The sequence below is a fragment of the Physeter macrocephalus genome, unplaced genomic scaffold, assembly GCF_002837175.3.
Source record: "Physeter macrocephalus isolate SW-GA unplaced genomic scaffold, ASM283717v5 random_307, whole genome shotgun sequence".
NCBI classification, from domain to species: domain Eukaryota; kingdom Metazoa; phylum Chordata; class Mammalia; order Artiodactyla; family Physeteridae; genus Physeter; species Physeter macrocephalus.
The window spans coordinates 668-12,272 of record NW_021145625.1 but is presented as its reverse complement, the minus strand read 5'-3'; the positions used below and the strand labels follow the sequence as shown (position 1 = coordinate 12,272).

Here is an 11,605-nt window from a genome sequence, read left to right as displayed (position 1 = left end):
GGCGGGGGGGGGGGGGGGGGGGGGGGGGGGGGGGGGGGGGGGGGGGCGGTCACTGTAAGTTTGCTGCCTGGAGGCGGGGTTGCCGTCCCTGACTTTAGCAGAATACATTTGAGTTCAAGCAAGGAAATTGAAGCATCCTGATATTCGCAACTCTCCCCAGGGCTGATTCTCCAGCCAGGGTGCTTTACATAAGGGGTACATCTGCAGCCAGCCGCGAGGCCCCGCTTCCCCTTGACCACGTGAGTTCAGGCAACTGGAGTGTCTCCCTGGCACCACGCGCTGGGCTTTGGTCATCACTGTGTTTCACACCAACTAAGGGAGCTCAGCATCACTGTCATTTTGGGGGTCCTCTCCTTTCCTGGTGTGACCTTCTTCCCTGGAATCTTGACTTCAGAAAGAGCAGGAGGTGTGTGGAGGCTTTGGGGAGCTGAGTGTTAGCTTCAGGGCCAGGCCAAACTGGTGGCTGTCCCAGAGCACATCAGTGGGCACCCCTGGCCCTCAGTGGGGGACACTGCATGGTCGGAAGCTGCAGGGGGGCTTTCACTGACCCAGAAAGACTCTGGAGGACAGTGATGGGGAGGGCCCTGGGACTGCTCAGCTCTGCCTGGGACACCACCCCTTCTTGTAGGCCAGGGCTGCTGTCCAGTTAGGAGGAGGTGGTCATTCATTCATTCAGTAAACACTTATTGAGCACCTCCTGTGTTCCAGGCTCTCAGCGAGGTGTTTTATGCGGATCATTCTCATTTAATCCTTATAACAACTCTTTGCAGTGGGGATTTTTAGAGTTTTCCTACAGAAGAGGGGACCAGGGATCAGAACAGGGAAATAATGTCTTTGTGTCACGGCGAGGAAATGGAGAGCCAGAACCCAACCAGGTTTGACTGCAGACTCACTCTCCTAAAAATCATACCTGGGGCATGATGGTGGCAGAAGCGGGCACCCAAGGGATACCCTGCAGGACCAGAGACTGCCTCAGGATGGGGGCACCCTGAGTGCAACGGGTCCCCCGTTTTCCACCAGGCAGCAGGATGCAGGCAGAGTAGCGGGCTCGCAGCCCGTGGCACCCGGTGCGGTTTCTGTGAGAAGCGCAGAGGACCGCGAGGAGGGAGGGTAGGAATTCTCTGTAGGACCAGGCCGTGGGTGCCAGTCCCGCGAGAGTCCGATTACAGGGCTGGTGTCGAGAGCATCAGTTAAGCTTTCGCCGAAGTCGATAATGAAAGAGGACCGGTGTTTGGGACCGGTTCCCCGTGGGGGTCATAGTCCAGGATTTGACTCCATCCCAGGACAGCAGGATTCAGGGCAAATTTATTTCATGGTTGAAACCCCGCCTCCCCCCAACACCTCCAGTCCAGTCTCCTCTGCCCCCTTCCCAGAGGCCCCCGGCAGCATCTTGTCAGAGGTGTGGTATTCATTGCAAGGGAGTGGGATGGATCCATTGGTCTGTTAGGGGAGAGGCACCCTGCTACAGCGAAAAGATGTGGCCAGACCTCTCCACCTGCAGCTTAATCATGGATCTGCCTCTGATGAGCTTCTTAAACGTGGACAGATCTCTCTATCTCTCGGAGCCTCAGTTTCCTCCTCTATAAAATGGGGCTGATCCTGTCCCCTCGTGGGTGCTCCGCCCCTTTGGGGGCTGGTGGGAGGACAGGCATTTCCGTCTCTCCCTGGCAGGTGTGGAGGACAGGGAGCTGCTGGAATGACGCTCACATCTTCCCTGGGGGAGGGCCGCACATTGTGAAGGGCATGGCTTGAAGCTTAAGTGCTGGCCTTCGGGGCTGAGACCTCTGGGTCCCCTGGGGCTCCTTGCGGGGCTTGTGTTTTGGGAGACCTCGGGCGCTGTCCAGCCAGCTTGCCCTGCCTTGCTTGGGTGGGCTGAGCCATTTTTAGCTCCGAGTTTTGCAAAGGTTATTTCCTCCTGCCCGGAGCTCTCCGTGGGACGAAGTGGACAGCCCCCTCTCAGAGGGAGGCAGAGCTTGGGCCGGAAGAAGAGACTGGGGCCAGACTGGACCCCTGTGGGCTTTGACAGGGAGGCTTCCTCTGCTCTCGGTGGCCTGCCAGCCGGGGGCTCCCGTGATCCTTCCCGGGAAAGCCGGGTGTGTGCCGGGGTCCCTCACCTGCCTGCCAGAGCAGCCGAGGGCGGCAGCCACCGGGGGTTCGGCGTCCTGTCTGCTCTCCCGGCCACATGCTTCTGACTCACCAGAGCAAGAATGCGGTCTTTTGGGGAGCGAGTTTGTAAAAATAGTCCAAGTCCTTCCTCGTACCCGCCCCGCCCCTCTTCTGATCACACCCTGGCATGGGCCCCAGGCTTCTTCCCAGACTGGTTTTGGGGGAACCGCCTCTTGCACAGCTTGGCACTGACTCTGTTTGTGCAGCTCCCCTGGGAGGAGCTGTCCTGGCGGAGGCTGATTTCGGGCGGGAGGAGGCACGGCCCCAAGAGCGGGTGCCCCACAGGCCTCGGCCGCCTTCTCCCCTCCTCTGATGGTGGTGGCGTGGCTGGTGTGGACCAGCATCCCTTCCTTCATTCAGCAAGTGTGTGTTGAGGTCTGCTGTGTGCCGGGCACCATTGCAGGGCTGTGGATGGAGCGGTGAACATAAACGATAATGTCCACATTCTGGTAGGAGGAAACTGACGTAAACAACTAAAACGTATAGATTCCCGGAGGTGTTAAATACTATGAAGGCGGGGAGAGCAGAGTCAGAGGAAAGAGTGTGATGGGGATATGTATGTGCGATTTTTTCTTCTTTTGCGGTACGCGGGCCTCTCACCGCTGTGGCCCCTCCCGTCGCGGAGCACAGGCTCCGGACGCGCGGGCTCAGCGGCCATGGCTCACGGGCCCAGCCGCTCCGCGGCACGTGGGATCCTCCCGGACCGGGGCACGAACCCGTGTCCCCTGCATCGGCAGGCGGACTCTCAACCACTGCGCCACCAGGGAAGCCCTGTATGTGTGATTTTAAAGCGGGTGGTTGGAGGGGGCCTCTCTGACACAGTGACCTTTGAGCAGAGCCCTGAAGGAGGTGAGGGAGTCATCCACGTGTATATCTGGGGGAAGAGTGTTCCAGGCAGAGGAAACAGCAAGTGCAAAGGCCCTGTGGTAGGCTGTTTTGAGGGGCTGCACGGTGGTCATTGTGACTAGGGTAGAAAAGCTATGGAGAGAGAGGTAGGCTCTGAAGTCAGGGAGTTGGTGGAGGGACCACATCATGTAGGGCCTTGCTGGCCAAGGTGAGGACCCTGGTTTCCACTCCGAATGAGGTAGGAAGGCATTTGCGGCTTTGAGCAGAAGAGTAACTTGGCTGCTGTGTTGAGAACAAAGTGTGTGGGGTGGGGGGGTAGGGGGGTGAAAGCGGGAAGCAGGAGACCAGTCAAGGGGCTGTTTTAATGGTCCAGGGAAGGAATGGTGGTGGTGTGGATCAGGGTGGTAGCAGGGGAGGTGGTGCGAAGTGGTCAGATTCTAGACATGTTTGGAGGGTAGAGCCAACGAGGTTTGCTGATGGGTGGCATGTAGGTGGGGGGGGGGGGGGGGGGGGGTGAAAGCGGGAAGCAGGAGACCAGTCAAGGGGCTGTTTTAATGGTCCAGGGAAGGAATGGTGGTGGTGTGGATCAGGGTGGTAGCAGGGGAGGTGGTGCGAAGTGGTCAGATTCTAGACATGTTTGGAGGGTAGAGCCAACGAGGTTTGCTGATGGGTGGCATGTAGGTGTGAGAGAGAGGGGGGAGCCAGGGATGAGCCTGAGGTGTTTAGCCTGAGCTCCTGGCAGGCTGGAGCTGCCGTCAGGTGAGGTGGGACACCTGGGAGGAGTGAGGGTGGCGATCAGGATGTTAAGTTCAATGTGCCCTGTAGACCAGTGAGCGGACGTGCTGAGCAGGCATACTTCTGGGCGGAGGTCTGGAGTTCCAGGGAAGGTCAGGCTGGTGGTGTCACCGTAGAGATGGTCTTAAAAACCACGAAACGGGTGAGGTTGCCTGGGGAGGCGCAGATCAAGATGAGGTTGGAGTCCTGAGCCTGGGAGCGGCCCAGCATTCGGAGGTCCTTTGCCCGGGCCATTTCTGCAGCCTGGACCGTCCATCCTTCCCCCACATCCAGCTCCGTGAAATTGCCTGGAGTCAGACCCCTCCATTTCCTGGTCCCACTTCATGCTTCCTGGGCGACTTTGGGCAGGTTGCTTCCCCGGTCTGAACCCCAGCTTCCCTGTCCATGAAAAGGAGGGAACAAGGCCACCTCCTGGGTTTGGTTCTGGCATGAAAATGCTCTACTGATGGTATGAGTGTCCTAGAGCCGCCCTGGCACTAAATTGCCCGGGCTTTGGCTGGGGAAACTGAGGTGCAGAAAGGTGAAGGGGTGGTGCAAACTCCATGCTGTCCTCTTCCAGCTTCCAGGTGTGTGTGCTGTGGAGCCGCATCGAATGGGCCACCCAGGATGTGGCCAAGAATATGGGACCCTCGGATTGGCAGCTTTTCACCTGGCCCTTCATCCTGGGGCCTTTGGCCTGGACTGGACCTCTGGGGACAAAGGGGTTAATGTGCCTGGGGGCTGGGAGGAGGAGGAGGAGGAGGGGGAGAAGGATGGGGAGGGTCTGGGGGCTGTTCTGGTGGCAGCAGCTTCTCCAGGCTGGCTCTGGTTTCCTAGCAACAGCCCCCAGGGGTCCCTTCTGCCCAGAGGCCTCCTCCGGGGTCGGTGTGGGAGGGGGCCTGCCCCCAACCTGTCCTGCCTGGGGATCATTGACCAGGGGCACGCCTAGGGAGAGGGGACACTTACCCCGGGCAGTTACAGAGCCTCCATTGTCTGAGGCTTCAGCCACTGGCCAGCCTCACCCCTGCCCATGGCAGGAAGCCCATTGAGTGGCTTGGCGCCTAGTGTGCAGGGAGAGGAGCTGGCCCTGTGTCCCTCTGGCATTTGGAGGCTCCCGCCACCGGCTGTGGAGGGTCTGGGAGGATGCTCCCCCCACTCACCCGCGCCCTCAGCCACCTGGCACCTGGTCTGTGCTGGGATCCCGTGAGGACCAGCCCGAAGGTCCCGCCCTGGCTCTCCCAGCTCACAACCCGGGGACCCTGCTCAGCCACTGCGTGGCCTTGGGAACGTCCTCAGTCTCTCAGCCTCCTTTGCCTCATCTGTTGTGGGAATCAAATTAGACAGACACTGTAAAATGTTCAGCAGGGGTTCTGGCGCACAGCACTGCTGGGAGATGTCAGCTATTATCGTTTCTAAGACGATCATTTTATGATCTCAAGGCTGACGAGGGTCACAAAGGTCAGGGCTGGTATTCTGGTGGACCGTCGGCCTGGACTCAGTTGAGCAATCTGCAGAATGGGGCAACACTGTCCTCCAGGAGCGGCAGGAACTCCAAGAAGGGAACTAACATTTATTAAGGGCCTACCGGCATTTTCAGATGTCGCTCCACTTACATCTGCATCTGACAGATGAGAACAGGAAGCACAGAGAGGGTGAGTAACTTCCTGAGGCCTGGCCGCTGGAGGGCAAGCGTAGATTCAGCGTCTGAAGCTGGTCTCTCTGTCCCCAGGCCGAGTTCTTTCCAGGGCTCTGAGTCCTGAACACGTGTCCTTCTTGCTGTACCTCCACCTGTGTTCTCTTGGCTAAGGCACCTTGTCTCTCCAGAGCCCCTGTGAGCTAGCCCCCTCCACAGTCTGCAGCAGGGGGGCTGTTTGCGATGAGGGACTCCCAGGGCAGAGGTGCCCCCGCCATACAGCTTGCAGACCCTGCTCTTCCTCCTGGCCCTGGGCTTTCTGGGCAGGGCAGAGGACACCTCGGCTGAGGTTCCCATCTGGGCCTGTGCCCCTCCTCCGCTGGTCAGGAAGCCCCACACCTGCAGCCACCCCAGGTTCAGGGATACGCCAGCCTCATGGGCTCCTCAGTGCGTGGATCCTAAGCAGGTGAAAGTTCTCAGGCTCTGGGCTTAGCTCAATGCAGCTCAGCTGTTGTCTAGCGTGTGGGTCGGTGCTCTGGGCACTGAGACGAAAAGAAGAGGTCTAGGGAGGGAGACTGTCCTAATGGGGGCTGTAGGTATCCCAGAATCACCTGTGCTCTTTGAAAATAGACTTTCTCAGGCTGCACCCACAAGCTACCAATTCAGAATTGCGGGCCTGGGACACAGGTTTCTTTCTTTTTTTTTTAACATCTTTATTGGAGTATAATTGCTTTACAGTGTTGTGTTAGTTGCTGCCGTATAACAAAAGAAGACGGAACGCTTCACGAATTTACGTGTCATCCTTGCGCAGGAGCCATGCTAATCTCTGTATCGTTCCAACTTTAGTATATGCGCTGCCGAAGCGAGCACAGACTCAGGCATTTTTTTTTTTTTTTTTTTTTTGCGGTACGCGGGCCTCTCACCGCTGCGCCCTCTCCCGCTGCGGAGCGCGGGCTCTGGATGCGCAGGCTCAGCGGCCACGGCTCACGGGCCCAGCCGCCCCGCGGACCGGCGCATGAACCCGCGTCCCCTGCATCGGCAGGCGGGCTCTCAACCACTGCGCCACCAGGGAAGCCCAGACTCAGGTATTTTTTAAACCAGGCTTGGGAACCACTGCATGAGATGGGTCTGGGGAGGCCTCACAGAGGAGAAGGGTCTGGGCTTTGAAGGTTGAGTAGGCGTTTGCTTTTTGGTTCTGAGAGAGAATTCTCCCTGGAGGGAACAAACAACCTGAGCAAAGACCCAGAGATACGGAACAGGTCGGCAAAGAGATGGGCCTGAAGCCCTTCGCGAGGGCTGGGACAGTCAGACCGGGCGTGGGAACCGCCCAGACCAGAGAGGTCGGTGGGGAGGGTGGTGCGGCAGGTCAGGGAGGGCCTTGCTAAGGACCTGCATTCCGAAGGAGAAGGCGACGAGGAAGAGTCTGAGGCTGTGTGTTTTGGAAACCTTGCTGTGGCAGCAGAGGTGGGCGTGTGTTGGTCAAGCTCACCTCTGACAGGGGCCGAAACCTGGAGAGGCCTCCCGGAGGCTGTGGTTGCAGGAGGAGCTCTGGTCCACACCCCTGGTCTTACCTCCTGTCCCGCACTTTTTTCCTGGCTTCCAGGAGACAGACAGGGTGCCTCTGAGGCCAGAGTTGGAGGTGGGGGCCTGGGCCAGATGCTGGTCCTTGTTTCCCTCCGTGCAGAACAGGGTGGCATCTACCTTTCCTCTGGCAAGGCTGCCCGACTCGGTTATGCCGCATCTCCCTCTGGGACTGCCTGCCTGCCTGCCTACGAGTGCTAGTGTGTGAATCTGTGTGGATCCTCCGTGGCCCTCCTCAAGTCCCTGGTGGCGGGGGTTTGCCTGCACTGGGATTGGACATTGCTACACCCTCGTGGACGCTGTGCTCTGTGGACTGGGCTTTACCGACTGGTCATCTAGATCCACTCCTGGGCCCCTGCCCACCCTCCCCTCCCCTCCCCTCCCCTCCCCTCCCCTCCCCTCCCCGCAGAGTCCTGCCTTCCCTGTCCTCAAACTCCTGGCCTGGTTTGTGCAGCCTCCCTGATTTTCAGGAGCCTTCCTGGTGTGTTTCTCCAGGCCTCATTCAGGGGGAGCTGATGGGGCCATTCACTTGAGTGGGAGGTGGGAGATGGTCCGGGATGGGGTGAATCTCAGGGACTAGTGAGGAGGGGCGGGTGCGTGCAGGCTGGAGGAGGGTTTCCTGCCGGGCCTCTGGGCTGGATGGACCTTGAGCTCTAGAGGAAGGAGGAACTGATAGGGGTCTGATTTAATTAGAGCCTGGAAGACACCTGCTGTGGTGAGCAGGGCTGTCCGGGGTGGAAGGAAGTGCTAATCTGGCCGCTCTTGGGTGGTCCCAGTCACTGAACTTGACCTGCTTGGGGGCACACCCTGAGCTGGGCTTGCTCCTTTGCTTCTCGCTCTGTCTGAATGTGCTTGAGAAGTACAGCCTGCTGCTGGTCGTTCTGTGTAGGGTCACGGGCAAGAGCACCGTTCGGGGGTCTGCCTGCCTAGCCAGTCTTGGCAGTCGTTTTTAAAGAGATGACCCCCCAAAGAAGAAAGTCTCCATAACCCTACCAGCCACGTGGAGCGCTGTGAATATCACCTTGATAACAGTGGCCACTGCAGGCTGGGAGCTACACCACCACATACCACGGTGCCGTTTCATGAGCGCAGGACCTCTGTGAGGCGGGCGCTGGGGAGAAGGGGGTGAATTGTAACAGCCAGAAGTGGCAGAGCTGGGATTCGAACTCAGATCTAGCAACAGATCCACCCTTTCAACACCATCTTGCAGCTACTGTCTGGTCCGACCTGTGATGTTTTGCCTTAGTCCTCCTTTTAAAAATGAGAATGCTTCTTTTCATCTTCCCTCCTTATAATACTCACTGTAGAAGAGCTGGAAAATTCAGAAAAATGGAAAGAGGGTCAAAAGAAAATCTTCTGGAGCCCTGCTACCCAAGCAAACACTGTTCATATACCTTAGTGAGTTTCCTTCTGTCCTTTTCCTCTCTGCACTTTAGAAACAGTTGGAATCCCTGAGTGTAGATAATTCTGTAGATAATCCTGCTGGGCCACTCTTGGTTTTCAGTCGATGCTCCTTCCCCAGCCGGACTGCCTCTTTTGCCAGAGACAGCTGTGGCAGGAAGGTTCTGGATCGCTTTTAAGAGCGAGGCTCATTTCAGGGGCATCACAACACATTTCTTCCAGCTCAGCCTCTGACCTTGAAGCTTCCAGACCATGCATACCTCAAGGAAGACTTAAAAAAAAATAAAAAAAGGAAATAGCCGAGCAACCCCACCTCTTTGCTCACGTTCACACCTATGCCCCGGCTCCTGGCTGTGGCAACCTGTGGCATCCTCCGGGCGCGTGCTGTCATGCCCACTTTACAGAGATGTAGCCTGAAGCTCTGAGAGGCCAAGGGGGTGCCTGGGGTCACACCGAGAGGAGGAGGCGGAGCCCAGCCTGCAGATGGATTTGGCTGCCCCCAGACCCTCATGGCTGGGAAGCCCTTGGGGTTCCCCTTTGAGCCTCCTCCAGGGTATCTCACACTCCTGGGATGCAGAATCCAGACACGTGGTCCCATTTGCCGTTTCCCATTTTGGTGGTGACACGTCAAGGATGGGCATCTTGGCACTGACTGAGCCTGCTGGGGCTTTGTGGTTGACCTCAGGGATGCTGCTGGGAGTCCCATGGGCCAGGTAGCAGGAACCCCATTTTACAGATGAGGACACCAAGGCTCAGCTCACCTGCCAGTGGAGATGAGACTCCAGCCTGGATCCCCGACTCCCAAGGTAGAGCTTGGTCATCACAGTCTGTGCCCTGGGTGTTGACAGCCAGAGACTACCGTGTCCCAGGGACCCCTCCAAGAATGTTGCATGTATTTACTTTTAATTTTCTTAAGAACCCCATGAAATAGGTACTTCTTAGAAGTATTTTTAAAAAAATTTATTTATTTTAATTAATCTATTTTTGGCTGCATTGGGTCTTTGTTGCTGTGCGTGGGCTCTCTCTAGTTGGGGCGAGCGAGGGCTACTCTTCATTGTGGTACACGGGCTTCTCATTGAGGATGGCTTCTCTTTGTTACGGAGCACGGGCTCTAGGCGCACGGGCTTCAGTAGTTGTGACACGGGGTCTCAGTAGTTGTGGCTCGCAGGCTCTAGAGTGCAGGCGTAGTAGTTGTGGCGCACGGGCTTAGTTGCTCCGTGGCATGTGGGATCTTCCCAGACCAGGGCTCGAACCCGTGTCCCCTGCATTGGCAGGTGGATTCTCAACCACTGCGCCACCAGGGAAGCCCCAGTAGGTACTTTTTAATCCCCATTTTGCAGATGAATAAACTGAGGCACAGAGACGGGGGTTAAGTAACTCATCCAAGGTATTATGGCTAGTGGGCCCAGAATTCAGGTAGCCTTGAATTCTTTTCTAATTATTGTGCCATGAAGGTCTCTAGCAGGGCGTTGTGCTGCTCTGAGCCATGCCTATTCCCTCACTCACATCCTTCTGAGCCTTGGGGCACGTGTGTGCAAAATGGTGGCCACAGGCCTGTGGGTGTGCACGGGGCTTGCTGGCCTGGGCCCTTGCCCGGGGACCTCACTGCCCCCAATTAGTCTGCAGCAAACGCCTCCTAGATGCCAGCCCTGAAGTCCAGGGAGGCCGTGTGATTAAGGGGTTGAGACTAAGGTTTGGGGTCAATACCCCTGGATTGAATCCTAGTGTTGTCACTTTGTTCACTTGCCTCTGTGACCTTGGGCAAATCCTTACCTCTCTGAGCCTTGGTTTCCTCATCTGTTAATGAAATAATACAGATAAATCTCTGGGCTCCTTATATGTTGATGTCTCTGTTCCTTTCTGGGAAAAGCCGTGGGCTTGGAGGGGAGGGCAGGAATCATCCCTGAAAATGAGGAAAAAGGAGAGGACATTGGACTTTCTGGCCTAGAGGGAAGGATTCTGGGCTTCTGCTTGACCAGAAAAAAAAAAAAAAAAAAAAATATATATATATATATATATATTTCTCCCCACAGGATGTTTATTAATTACAAAGGAAAATAGTAACTTTACAGTGGAGAAACCTCAGGGAGACATCACTAGCTAAGTGATCAAAGTTACCATGACTAGTACAGGTGTACCTGGGAGATATTTTGAGTTGGGTTCCAGACCACCGCAATAAAGTGAATATTGCAATAAAGCGAGTCATGCTTTATTTTCCCAGTGCATATAAAAGTTATGCTTACACTATACGTTAGTCTATTCAGTGTGCAATGGCATTATGTCTAAAAACACAATGTACATACCTTAAAGAAAATATTTAAGAAGCAGTTTGCCCATGAACCTGGGCTGGGTGCCTTCCTTTTTCTTCCTGCAAAATGGGTATGTCTCCCTGCTCCTTCTTCAGTGGTTCTGAATTAGCCCACAGGGAGGACGGACCTGCAGGGGGACTGCTATGCAGCTGTTGTTTGACTTTTCAACTTGCAAAGGGATTTGCAGACATTTTAGTTTGCTTTCCCCAACCCTTTGCTGAGAGTTTTCAGTGTGGGTAAAAGACACAGTCACACACTTAGTGGAGAGCAATTTGCATTCAGTCAGAATGAAAAGTGCAATTCTCTGACCCTGCAGATCCCACCTAGGAGTGTGACTGACAGGTTCATGCATCCATTCGCTCAAGGTCAAGTGTATGGAGGAAGGCTTTATAACACCAAAGCCTGGAAACAACCTCAGTGTCCCTTGATAGGGATTATGTCAATTATGGTATATCCCATCTGCCCCAAAATACTACGCAGCCATTAAAAAAGTGAGACTGAGTTCTGTGTCCTGTTCTGAATTGATCATGGAGATTCTTAAGCAAAAAAAGTGGTTGCTAAGTGAAGTAAGTCAGACAGAAGACGAATATGTGACATCACTTATATGTGGAATCTAAAAAGACTGATACAGGGCTTCCCTGGTGGCGCAGTGGTTGAGAATCCGCCTGCCGATGCAGGGGACACGGGTTCGTGCCCCAGTCCGGGAAGATCCCACGTGCCGCGGAGCGGCTGGGCCCGTGAGCCATGGCCGCTGAGCCTGCGTGTCCGGAGCCTGCGCTCCGCAACGGGAGAGGCCACAACAGTGAGAGGCCCTTGTACCGCCAAAAAAAATAAAAATAAAAAAGAAATAAAAATAAAAATAAATAAATAAAAAGACTGATACAAATGAACTTAT

General features: G+C 55.7%; 1 non-coding gene across 1 annotated transcript; it reads right to left on the bottom strand.

Moving 5' to 3' along the window:
• Positions 1-6,185: 6,185 nt before the first annotated feature.
• On the bottom strand, positions 6,186-6,289 carry LOC112065339 (U6 spliceosomal RNA). Its single transcript, XR_002891971.1, has one exon. It is a non-coding gene; the product is annotated as a U6 spliceosomal RNA (small nuclear RNA).
• Positions 6,290-11,605: the final 5,316 nt, after the last annotated feature.